Raw genomic sequence first — 12,498 nt, 5'->3', positions numbered from 1 at the left:
GTATCTCATTGTTGTTTTAATTTGCATTTCCCTAGTGACATAATGATGTGGAGCATCTCTTCACATGTTTACTTTCCATCTGTTTGGTGAGGTATCCGTTAAGGTCTGTGATCTCTTTTCAAATTGGGGTGTTGGTTTCCTTAGGGTTGAGTTTTAAGAGTTCTTTGTATATTTTGGATAACAGTCCTTTATTGGATATGCCTTTTGCAAATGTTTTCTCCCAGTCTGTGGCTTGTCTTTTCATTCACTTGACAGTATCTTTCCCAGAGTTTTTAATTTTTAATGAAGTCCAGTTTATCAATTCTTTCTTACACGGATTATGCCACTGGAATTGTCACTAAAAAGTCATCACCATACCCACGGTCATCGTGGTTTTCTCTTCTGTTATCCTCTAGGAGTTTTATAATTTTGCATCATTTTACATTTAGATCTATGATCCATTTTAGTTAATTTTTGTGAAGGGTGTAAGGTCTGTGTATAGATTCTTTTTTTTTTTTTTTTTTTTTGCATGTGGATGTCCCATAGTTCCAGCATCATTTGTTGAAAATACTCTTTGCTCCTCCACTGTATTGCCTTTGCTCCTTTGTCAAAGATCAGTTGACTATGTTTATGTTGGTCTATTTGTGGGCTCTCTATTAGATTACATTGATTGTTTTGTCTATTCTTTTGCCAGTACCACATTGTCTTTATTACTGTAGCTTTACAGTACATCTTGAAGTTGGGTAGTGTCAGTCCTCTAACTTTGTTGCTCTCCTTCAATATTGAGTCAACTGTTCTAAGTCTGCCTCTCCATATAGGCTTTAGAATCAGTTTCTAGATAGCCATGAAATAACTTGCTGGGATTTTGATTGGGATTGCACTGGATCTAGAGATCAAGTTTGGGAGAACTGACATCTTGAAAAGATTGAGTCTTCCTATCCATGAACATAGAACATCTCTCCATTAACTTAGTTCTTTGATATCTTTCATCAGTTTTGTAGTTTTTCTCATAGATCTTATACATATTTTGTCAGATTTATACTTAAATATGTCATTCTTAGAGGGTGTTTGTGTGTCTTTTATTTCAAATTGAAAATTTTCATTGCTGGTAAATGTGAAAGTGGTTGATTCTTGAATAATAACCTTGTATCTTGCAAACTCGCTATAATTGCGTATTAGTTCCATGCGTTTTCTTACCCATTCTTTTGGATTTTCTACATGGAAGATCATGTATTCTGCAGACAAAGACAGTTTTATTTCTTTTTTCCCAATTAGTATACCTTTATTATCCTTTTCTTATTTTATTGCATTAGCTAGGACTTCCAGTATGATGTTGAAAAGCAGTGCTACTTGCCTTGTAGCAGATATTAGTGGGAAGCCTTCAAGTTTCTCACCATTAAATATAATGTTACACATGAACTTGAGAAGAATGTACATTCTGCTATTGTTGAATAAAGTAGTCTACAGATGTCCATTTTATCCAGGGGATTGATGGTGTTGTTGAGTTCATCTATGTCCTTACTGATTTTCTGTCTGCTGGATTTGCTCATTTCTGACAGAGGGGTACTGAAGTCTCCAATTACAATAATGGATTCATCTATTTCTCCTTGAAGTTCTATCAGTTTTTGCCTCACTTAGTCTGACACTTTGTTGTTAGGCACATACACGTTAAGGATTATTATGTCTTCTTGGAAAACTGACATTTTTATCATTATGACATACCCCTCTTTATCTCCTGATCACTTTCCTTGCTCTGAAATCTTCTCTGTCTGAAATAAATATGACTACTCCCACTTTCTTTTTTAAAAATAAATTTATTTATTTATTTATTTATTTATTTATTTATTGGCTGTGTTGAGTCTTCGTTGCTGCATGCGGGCTTTCTCTAGTTGTGGTGAGCAGGGGCTACTCTTCATTGCGGTGTGTGGGCTTCTCATTGCGGTGGCTTCTCTTATTGTGGAGCACAGGCTCTAGGCACGCGGGCTTCAGTAGTTCTGGCTTGCAGGCTCTAGAGCTCAGGCTCAGTAGCTGTGGCACACAGGCTTAGCTGCTCCACAGCATGTGGGATCTTCCTGGACCAGGGCTCAAACCTGTGTCCCCTGCATTGGCAGGCGGATTCTTTTTTTTTTAAATTAATTAATTTATTTATTTATTTTTGGCCGCATTGGGTCTTCATTGCTGTGTGAGGGCTTTCTTTAGTTGCATCGAGCAGGGGCTACTCTTTGTTGCGGTGTACAGGCTTCTCATCGCAGCGGCTTCTCTTGTTGCAGAGCACAGGCTCTAGGTGTGCGGGCTTCAGTAATTGTGGCACATGGGCTTAGTAGTTGTGGCATGCGGGCTCTAGAGCACAGGCTCAGTAGTTGTGGCGCAGGGGCTTAGTTGCTCCGCGGCATGTGGGAGCCTCCCGGACCAGGGCTTGAACCCATGTGCCCTGCGTTGGCAGGCAGATTCTTTCCCCTCCCATTTTCTTTTGATTAGTGCTAGTATGGTACATCTTTCTCCATCTATTTACTTTTTTTTTTTTTTTTTTTTTTTTTTTTGCGGTATGCGAGCCTCTCACTGATGTGGCCTCTCCTGTTGCGGAGCACAGGCTCCGGACGCACAGGCTCAGCGTTCATGGCTCACGGGCCCAGCCGCTCCGCAGCATGCGGGATCCTCCCGGACTGGGGCACGAACCCGTGTCCCCCGCATCGGCAGGCGGACTCTCAACCACTGCGCCACCAGGGAAGTCCCCATCCATTTACTTTTAGTCCCCAGGTGTCTTAATATTTAAAGTCAATTTCTTGTTGAATCTTATTTTTTGATCCATTATGTCAATCTGCATCTTTTATTTGGTGCATTGAGATCACTGACATCCAACTGATTACCCATATAGTTGAATTAATATCTACCATATACATTACTGTTTTCTACTTCTTTCCCTTGTTCTTTGTCCCCATTTTTGTCTTCCACTCTTTTCTGCCTCTTGTGGTTCTTACTGACCATATTATATGATTCTGTTTTTTCTTAGCCTATCAGTTGTACTTCTGCTTTTGCTCTTTTTAGTGGTTGCCCTAGAGGTTGCTATATACATTTACAACAAATCCAAGTTCACTTTCAAATAACACTATACTGATCCCACCAATAGTATGAGTACCTTACTAACTCCTAATTCCTACTTCCTGACCTTTTTAGCATTACTATCATTCATTTCAATTACAGATAAGCATATATAAGCATATATATACACAAAAGCATACATAATTGAATACATCGTTGCTATTATTATTTTGAGTAAACTTTTATCTGTCAGATTAGGAATAAGAAAAATAAAGTTTTTATTTTACCTTCACATATTCCTTCTGTAATGATCTTTTCTTTATAGGTCAGATCTGAGTTTCTGACCTATATCATTTTTCTTCTCTCTAAAGACTTCTTTTAACGTTTCTTGCAAGGCAGGTCCACTGGCAACAAATTTCCTCAATTTTTGTTTGTCTGAGAAAGTCTTTATTTCTCCTTCACATTTGAAGGATAATTTCACAGGGTACAGATTTCTAGGTTGGTGGATTGGTTTTTTTCTCTCAACATTTTAAATATTCATTCTATTGTCTTCTTGCTTGCATGGTTTCTAAGAAAAAGTTAGATGTAATTCTTATCTTTGCTCATCTATAAGTAAAAGTGTTTTTCTCCTCTGACTTCTTTCAGGATTTCTTCTTTTAGCTTGCATTTTCTATAGTTAGAAAATGATATGCCTAGGTGTAGGCTTTTTTTATTTTTTATTTTTTTGTATTGATCATGCTTGGTGTTATCTGAACTTCCTGGATCTGTGGTTTTAGTGTCTGACATTAATTTGGGGGAAAGTCTCAGTCATTATTGCTTCATATGTTGCTTCTGTTCTTTTCTCTTTCTTCTCCTCCTGGTATTCCCATTATGTTTATGTTTCACCTTTTATAGTTTTCCCAATTTTTAAGTATTTTGTTCTGCTTTTTTCAATTTTTGAAGTTTTAATTGTATTATTATATTGTCACATTCTCAAGCTCAGAGGTTTTCTTCAGCTGTGTCCAGTCTACTAATGAGTTCATCAAAGGCATTCTTCATTTTGTTAATGTTTTTTGATCTCCAGCATTTCTCTTTGATTCTTTCTTAGAATTTTCATCTCTCTGCTTACATTAGCCATCTGTTCTTGCATGCTGTCTACTTTATCTATTAGAGCCCTTAGAATATTAATCACAGTTGTTTCAAAATCCAGGTCTAATAATTCCAACATCTCTGACACATGAGTCAGATTTTGATACCTGTTCTGTACCTTCAAACTGTGGTCTTTGCCCTTTAATGTATCTTGTAATTTCTTTCTAGATAGCTGGACATAATGCACTGGGTAAAGTACATCATGGGTACTGGCTGAGGAACTGCTGTAAATTAGCTTTTAGCAACGTAGTGGTATGGTATGGGATCAGGGCAAGTGTTCTATATTCCTACGATTATGTCTCAGTCTTTTAGTGAGCTTAAATCTCTGATTGTGAACATCACACATGTCTCTCTGTCCCACCTCCCAACCGTTAGGTGGGATAGGACAGCTAGAGTGTGTGTAGTTGGGAACTTTCCTTCCCAGAAGTAGTTTAGGTTCTGATAAAACCCCAGAAGGGTAGGCTCCGAACAGTTTATCCTGAGGGCAGACCTTGTTAAGAATAGAATGATGTGGCATATTTTTAAATGGTTCCTTTTCTGCTACCCCTGCTGAAAGCACTCTGGGATTATTCTCCAATATGTACCGTGAGAAAACTAGAGAGCTCCAGGAGGTAAAACTCATAAAAGTGTGGGGGCCCCACCAATGACTGGGCTTACCTGGAGTTTTTATTTCTCAGACTTGTCAACACTGAGCCTCCAGCAATTTGTCAATTACAGTTCAGGTTTCCCTGCTGAGTGCTAGTTCCCATAGAGGTTGCTGCTCTTGAGCTTCTCCAGTAAATTGTGATTCTCTGTATTTGCCTGTCCTAGAAACAGCCATTTCTCCAAGCTCTGATTCCTTTGAGTGGAAAATGGCATTTAGAAACCAAGATTTGAGGGCTAGGTGTGCTCCTTGTTCTTAAGGTATATTTCTTTAGGCCCTCTCAGCAAACAGAACAAGAAAACAGATGTAAGCACATACATACACACACACATATATATATGTACATACTTACATGTAGATACACTCATTTATATCAACATATATACATACATGCTATTCCTATCTATCTATATGTATCTATATACATGCCATGAGTTCACACTAACGTCTCTGATTCCAATCCAACAATAGTGGATTCATTCCCCCTTTCCATATTTGTAAGTCTCTCCTCAACTAGTGAAAAATCTGTCTCATGATGGGAGATTTCAAACACATGTAGCTCAGTAAATTATACATCAAGTAGACCAAAAATTAGTAAGGATATAGAAAAACTGAACAGAAAAATATTGGATCTAAAGGATATTTATAAATAAGGAACATCTAATAATTAGTGGATAAAACTTCTTTTCAAGTTTACTACAATCATTTACAAAATTTGAATACTTACAAGGCTATAAGACAAGTCCAAACAAATACCAAATTATTGGTAACTTACAAATCATGTATTTTGACCAAAATGCAATATAATTGGAAATCATTAATAAAACGTAAACCAAAATAATCTGATGTTTGTAAATTGAAAAACCTAGTTCTTAATAATTCAAGGATCATGACAGAAAGCATATTGTAATTAGAAAAAGGAGCAAAGAGTGGAAATTAGAAAATTTTAGAAATAAATGACTATGAGAATGCTTCACAGCAAAACTTGTGAAACACAACTAAAGAAGTATTTAGAAGGAAATTTATAGCTTTAAACATATATATGGGGGCTTCCCTGGTGGCACAGTGGTTGAGAGTCTGCCTGCCGATGCAGGGGACATGGGTTCGTGCCCCGGTCTGGGAGGACCCCACATGCCGCGGAGCAGCTAGGCCCGTGAGCCATGGCCGCTGAGCCTGCGCATCCGGAGCCTGCGCTCCACAACGGGAGAGGCCACAACAGTGAGAGGCCCACGTACCGCAAAAACAAACAAACAAACAAAAAAACATATATATGTATACGGAATAAAAAATTAAATTAATTAGGTAAATGTCCAACTCATAAGCTAGAAAAGCAAACAACAGAGGAAACCCAAAGACATTTAAGAATAGAAATAAACGAACAGTAATTATTACATAGGAAATAAAGGAGAGGAACAACAACAAAACAGTTGGTTCTCTGATGAGACTAATGAAATGGATACAGTTTTGAGCACATTGATCAGGAAAGAATATAGAGGACAAAGAACATTAAATATCAAAATGGGAACATATTTACAGATATCACAAGCACTTTTAAAAAATCAAAAATTATTAAAAGTTTTATGCCTATAAATTGGGAAACTCAGACAAAAAGGGCAAATTCCTAGAAAAATTCAAGTCATCAAAACCAAATCAAGAAATGGGAAAACCAAACAGACTTATAAACATTAGATAAACTGCATCAGTAGCCATGTCTACCTACAAAACAAAATACACAACATACTCTTTCAGGGAGGTTCTATCAAACCTTCAAGGAATAAGTAGATAATCCTTGTCTTATGCAAATTGCTCTAGAGAACAGAAAAAAATGGCAAGTTATCTAGCTTATTTTATGAGGCTAGCATATCTTGAAACCAAGAAAAGACAATATGAGAATTAAAAATTATAAAACAATTCCACTTATAGTCTTAAATTCCAAAATTCTAAATAAAATACCGGCAAATGGAATCCTGCAATGTATATTAAAATATATCAAGACCAAGTTGAGTGTGTTCTAAGAATATAAGGATTGTTTAATGAGAGAAAAATTTAGTAAGGAATCTGCTTTATTAGCAAGATTAAGAAAGAGGAAAAAATATGATTATTTCAAAGATGCAGGAAACCACTTGCTAAAACTTAACTTTCATTCAAAATTTTAAAACTTCTCAGCCAATGTGGAATAACAGACCCTACTAACTTGCTAAAGACTATCTTGAAAATAACCTACAATAATTCTTTATAGTGTATCATTAGAAATTAAGTACAGGACAATGCTATCTGCTATCAGTGTTTTAAATTGAATATTGTGCTGAAGGTCTTAGAAGATTATGACAAATAAGAGAAATGAGAAGATATTCATTGAAAAGGAAGAAACAAAACTTCATTATTGGGACTTTCCTGGTGGCGCAGTGGTTAAAAATCCGCCTGCCAAGGCAGAGGACACAGGTTTGAGCCCTGGTCTGGGAAGATCCACATGCCGCGGAGCAACTAAGCTCGTGTGCCACAACGACTGAGCCTGTGGTCTAGAGCCCACGTGCCACAACTACTGAAGCCCGCGCGCCTAGAGCCCGTGCTCCGCAACGAGAAGCCACCGCAATGAGAAGACTGTGCACCGCAACAAAGAGTAGCCCCCGCTCACTGCAACTAGAGAAAGCCTGCACACAGCAAAGAAGACCCAACATAGCCAAAAATTAAATAAATATATATATATTTTAAAACTTCATTATTTGTAGATGATTTGAGTGTTCACATAGAAAATCTAGTCAAATCCACAAAAAATTGAAACTAAAGAGTTCAGCAAAGTTGCTGGAATATAAAATCAATATGTAAATATCAATATTATTCCTATATACCACCAACACAGTTAGAAAATGTAGTTTAAATAAATCATTTTCAATAGCAAGAAAAACTATAACTCTAAAAGATATTTATAAAAGAAATTATACATTAGAACCTTGTATTTAAGATTTATCCATGGAGACAGATGTGATTCTAGTTCATTCATTTAACTCCTATGTAGTTTCCCATAATTTATCTATACTACAACTTATTTATCCATTCTCTTGTTTCACGGATATTTAGGTGGTTTTCGGTTTTTTTTTATATATATATATATTAAAAGCAATGCTATGGTAACAAACATTTTTTTTTTTTTTTTGCAGCACGCAGGGCCTCTCACTGCTGTGGCCTCTCCCGCTGCAGAGCACAGGCTCCAGACGCACAGGCTCAGCGGCCACGGCCCATGGGCCCAGCCGCTCCGCGGCATGTGGGATCCTCCCGGACCGGGGCACGAACCCGTGTCCCCTGCATCGGCAGGCGGACTCTCAACCACTGCGCCACCAGGGAAGCCCAACAAACATTTTTAATAAACAGCTCCTTGTGTGTATATACAAGGTTTATTCCCTAGGATATTTCGAGAGGTAGAATTGCTGGTTCATGGGGTATGACACATTTTCAACTTTTTCAGATACTGTCAACTTGCTCTCCAAAGTGATTTTTACCAATTTACACTCTCAGGAGTAATGTATACATGTTCCTGTCACTCCACTTCCTCCTTAACCCTTGGTGTTGTCAGAGTCATTTTTTCCCCAATATGTTAGTTGTGAATGGCATCTCATTGCAAATACCACAAGAATGAAGCCTCCTTAGGAATTACAATTTTGTTTTTCTTCCGTTTCCTTAGGGCTAAAATTGTGCTGGTACCATTATAGGCACTCAAATTTTGTGAATGGAATGAGTAAATGAAGGATCACTAGTGAGGCTGAAGGAGGTTTTTAGGTGTGGAAAGCAAGACTATCATTACATTTGTGTTTAAAACTTCCATCTGAGATCAGCATGTCAATTGAGGGGGAAGTAGAAATTACTCTGCTTTAATGGGAGACGAAGACTGTCAAACTGTCAAAATGAGAGTGACACTGACCACACAAACAGTAGAAAAGGCACTGGGTCTGGGAATTCAAGGACCTCACCCCACTCCCCTTCCAACTAGTAGGACTGCAACTTAATATATGTGGACAGACTATTTAACCTTCCTGAATCTCAGATATCTTCATCTTAAAATAGAGATGATAATAATAAAAACCATTTGGAATTCTGAGCAGAGAACACACAGTTTACTAGTTGGACCTTAATCCAAAAACAGCAACCACCATCTAACCTCAGACACCACACTCAACACAAAATGTCTCAGTTGGCACAAAAACATCCTTACATCAGTGGTCTAGTTGGAATCTATGGACCAGGTAGGACCACTCTATGTTTCATTCTCGACATCTTCCAGCACTGCCTCAAATTCAAAGTTCCCAGTTAGCTGGTATTTCTGGGCCACTTTCATTCCAGTCCTTCTCCCTGCTGACCTACCTACCAACTCTCCCAGCCATTGCAACCTGGAAGCCCTGTTTGGCTAAGCAAAGCCACCATATCCCTCACCCTATTTACTGAATAGTCATTGAAACTTGTTCCCTCATAAGGATGTTCTTCATTCTCCCACTCTCCATGCACTCCAGGGCTGACATGGTAACTAGCATGTGGCAGATCCAGGTTTTCTGGGGACTGAAGATTATAAAATTTGGGGAACTCTCTTTAAGAAAAACATCACATTATGAATACAAACATCTTGTGATGTTTCTATCTCTCACCTTGCTGGTCACTCTGCCACATTCACTGAGGACATGGGAACCTCTAAATGACTACAATATGAAAGAGGTGAAATGAAGCAGAGCGCAGCTGGGCCCTCCCGGGTACAAAAGCCTTTCTGTGTCTGCCATTTCTCGTTTGTAGAAAAAAGTTTAAGTCTCCTAGATTTTCCCTGAATCCCAAAGAGCAGATTCAAACAGTTACTAACTGGGGAAGTGAGGGAACGCAGAAACAAAGGAAAAGCAAGCCCAACATAACCTTTTCCATGATTGTTAGCTTAAACTAATGCCTTGATTTATGACCTCAAACTGTCCAGATAATGTCCTGTGGCTTCAACCAGCTGGCCCCAAGCAGACTTAAAATTGATGACACCTGGAGGGTCAATTAAGATCTAAAGCTCCTGAACCATCATGAAGCCTCTAAGTACAGAATAAAATGCCTCAACCATTGCTTTTGCTCTCTCCTAGAAAGAAGTTAAGGGATCAAAAGACCACGATTTACTAGTTTGCTTTGCAGGAACACATAGATCAATCACAGTCACCAATAACACATCAAGTCACAGGAAGCCAGGAAGTCTGCAGTTGAGGTCTTATCAGGAAGCTGAAATCACAAAGAACCTTTACCCCTGCTGCCTTTAAAAACCTTGCACCCCAGCCAGCCAGCCAGCAAGATGGATTTGAGATGAGTCTAGGTCTCCCATCTTCTGGGTTGGTGCCTCTTCAACAAATACTGTAAACCTTTCTTTGCTCCAAACTCCGACGTTTCAGTTTGTTTGCCCTCACTGTGTGTCTGGCACACAAACTTGAGTTCAGCAACAGAGGGGGTGACTCAAACAAAACCCCAGCCTCCCAGATCTTTTCCTTTCTCAGTGCAAATGACCTTCATGCCCACAGGACTTCAGCAAACCAATGGCCACCCCGTGGACCTTGTTACAACTTACAACTGTCCCAACTCTGAAAGCCGAAACTTCAGATTTCCATTCTCGGACCGAGAACGCCCTCCTCTACCTCCTTCATTCTCATGTATAAGACCTCCATTACTTTTTCTTAACTTGATCAGTTCCTCTCTGACATTACTTTCTCTTCCTGACTACATGCTAGGCCACTAAGTAGGGTGAGGTGAGGTACCTAGGGAGCACAATTTATGGAGGCACTCACACTCAGGGTCACACAAGTGCAGGGTATACATCATGTGCCATGATGTAATTAACTTCTCACCATTACACTGAACTTTCTTGAACCACTGACTTCTCTTCCCACAAGCCCTACAAAACCAGAGTCCTTGATCCAGCCAACCACTGTGTCTCTCCCAAGCAACTGAAAATGACTAGGCAAGTGACATAACACTGCAGATGAAGGCCAATACAATTACTGAATCTCACCCCAGGTCAGCCCCCAACTCTACCAGCAGCTCTTTTTGCATGTCTGTAAATTACTGCTCTTTCCATTCCATGGGGAAATATGGCAGACATGGTTAGTACTATTCCTACCCCTCTTGACTGAAAATATAGTAATAACAAGGTCATCAGATGCTAATGCACTTAAATTCCTGCCTTCAGGATTTCATTTCCCTCCGACCTCAAGGACTTTCTTCTGTCCAAGGCCAAGCACTGTAACCAGCCTTGGCTACCCTCCCATTCTCAGAACATCGTCCTAACATCCTTCTCTCTCCACTATCAGTAACGTCTCCCTGTGAGTCCACCCCAGGATAAATATACCTCAATCCCTTTCTTTCAAAAACCAAACGAAATCCACAATCCTCCTTACAACCCCACGACTCCCCTTCACTACTGTCCTATGTCTTTCCTTTCTCTCATGTACAAAGAGTACTCTGTACTTGCCAGCTTCCCCCTTCTAACTGCCCATCCATCACCCCACAGCCTTCCAGCGCCTTCCTGTCCCACCACTTCCCCCGACCACCAGCGTCCTAACTGCCGAAGCCCCTTCCCCCGCGAGATGTTGCTCTCAGCAGCATTAAGCACGCTTGTTCACCTCTCCTGTGTGAGTCTTCCTCCTCTCAGGTCTGTCCTCCGTCCAGGTTGGCCTCCTTCCTCTCTGCTTCTCCTCGGTAGGCTCCTCTTCCTTCCTCCTCTTCCTGTCAGCGGCTTTAGGCCCAAGGAAGGAGGAGACCAGGAGCTCAGAGGAGCGATCTGACCCGACCTAACTCAACACACTCAGAGGAGGGGACAGTCGTGGAGAGTGAAGGGAACGGGAAGGCCTCTGTCCTCTAGAAGAGTCAAGGCCAGGGCGCCCCCACACACAGGGATGTGCAGAAGGGAGGACTGGGGTTCACCCTGGAGCAGGGGGCACAGGACCGCTCGCCTCCACCAAGTCTCAGCCCCAGCTTCTACCAGCGACTTCGATTCTACCCACCTGGCCTACGAGCTCTGACAGGGCGCATGCGCGGGAGGGAATGCGCCAGGGGCGGTGCCTGCGGAAGAGGCAGCAGGTTGCGGTTCGGCCGCCCAGATAAAGGCTGGAGCCTCAGCCACCGGCAGCGTAGATGCGCCCGGTTACAGAGGTCGGGTCGGCGCGGGTCGTGTGCGCCACCGTAGAGGCTGCCAGTCGCAGACGTCGAGCTAGAGCAGGTTGGTGTCCCGAACGCGAGCGCGGGTCCTGCAGGCCGCGGGGGTGCAGGGTGTGGAGGTCGCGGGAACAGAGTGGCCTGCGGGGAGGGGGGTGTTAGGAGACGCGGAGCCGGGGGCCTGGACTCCCGGACTGAGGAGGGGCTCGGCCCGGGTGGAGGCTGGGAGGCAGGCTGGAGAGGCTGCGGACAAGGGCGGTGAAGCCGAGGCCTAGGCCGCGTTTCCCAGTGCAGCCGCGGGGCGCGGCCCTTGGCGTTTGGCGCCTGGCACTGGGTACCTCGCGCCTCCAAGGCCTCATCTCCCCACGGTGCTCCTGCCTGGGGAGCCAGACTTGCTCAGCACGACGCGGGCCCGGGCCTCTGGGCGCTGCTCCCCTGGTCGAAACGCACGCAAGGCAGCCCCCGTGTGTCCCTATCCCAGGCGAGCGGGAAGAGAAGGTAAGGGACCTACCCACCCAGGCTCCCAGTTCTGATGGGGGACAAGGACGACTTTC

This window comes from Physeter macrocephalus, chromosome 5 (assembly GCF_002837175.3).
Source record: "Physeter macrocephalus isolate SW-GA chromosome 5, ASM283717v5, whole genome shotgun sequence".
NCBI classification, from domain to species: Eukaryota; Metazoa; Chordata; class Mammalia; order Artiodactyla; family Physeteridae; genus Physeter; species Physeter macrocephalus.
Note: the sequence above shows the minus strand (reverse complement) of the source record.